The following is a 1,435-nucleotide window of genomic DNA, read 5'->3' as shown; positions in this document are numbered from 1 at the left end:
ATAAAGTGCAATGAGTACTATAATATTTTAAATAAAGTGCAATCAGTACTTATACTAGATATATTCTCTAGCCAGTCTATACAATTTGGCTTTCTCAAACCCATTATGGAAAAAGGCTTGGATCAGGTTTCTAATGTCTTTGGCTGCCTCCATTGCAGATAAATTGCAAGAGGATGGACTTTATTTGTGAGAGTATAGTGTTGTGAGCCCAATGGGTAGGTCTATTACTAGTTCTATGGATATATTTCAATGGGGTGCATGTGAATTTGTTGTCCTTTTGGTTAAGGTCTTGGTGAGGGTCCCATTCTTACATACCAATTTAAGTTGTAAAAAAGTGGCATCTGGACCAAGTTGTGCTTCTTAAAAAAGGCAAGGGTAGATAGAGTAAGACCCATTTAACATTTTCACGTCTTTTACAGTTTATGAGTAAGATGTCATCGAAGCATCAAGAAGGGGTGCCCAGCTCTACGATGAGCTGTCTATCGTCCTAACAATGGAGTTTTTGTTTAATAAATGTGTATTCCAAGGAGTGCAAGTATAGATTGCACCATACTAGGGAGCAAGCCATGCCCAAAGGGATGCCATGACATTGCATGTAGATGATTCCATGTTGCTTGATTAAGACATGCTCTTTCAACCATGTGTTGAGAGTAAGACATTCCTTAAGGTCAAAAGGCAGTCCGGATTTATATTTGCTGGATGACCAAGTCCCAACCTCGCAGGTCTTGGGGAAGGATTTAAAAGAGATAAAAGGATGTGGGGCAAGTGAGAAGGCATCCTTGATAAGTATATCAAGGTGGGTAACTAACCCAAAATCTCCATTGTGGTATGTTTTCATAGAAGCATTTGCTTCTCTTCAGAGTTTCTTTAGACTATGTGTGCGCCTTTTTTTTAACACCATTAGGAGATTTAGATTTAAGGGAGAATTACCAAAATACCCCTCTAATTTGTGGAAATTCTCAAAATACCCCTCAAATTTCAAAAATTCCCATCTATTTTGGTTGGATTGTTCAAGATTTTATTGTTCCTTTTTGACAATTGAGAATGCTTAGCATGTAGTTTGACAAATAAATTCCTTGAAAAAAGGAAATTGTCTAAAAATAATGAAGCAACGTACTTCCAAATCCTACATAACCAACTCAAATTCTAGTTTTACCACTTTGTATTGATAGACAATCACTCTTCTTATAAAAAGCTACAATTTTTTTATCATTTGAAAAATTTGATCTCACAACCAAAGGTATATTCGGAATTTTGGAAAATTTGGAAGGCATTTGGGAATAAATGACAAAATATAGCAAGTATTTTGGGGCATTTTTAAATTTGAGGGGTATTTTGGGAATTTCCACAAATTAGAGGGATATATTGATAATCTTCCCGCTTATGTATTAAATTATGATTGATGATTGCCTGATAGATCCAATACGCACATTGG

Source organism: Adiantum capillus-veneris, chromosome 19, assembly GCF_014529385.1.
Source record: "Adiantum capillus-veneris isolate H3 chromosome 19, ASM1452938v2, whole genome shotgun sequence".
Lineage (NCBI taxonomy): Eukaryota > Viridiplantae > Streptophyta > Polypodiopsida > Polypodiales > Pteridaceae > Adiantum > Adiantum capillus-veneris.
Note: the sequence above shows the minus strand (reverse complement) of the source record.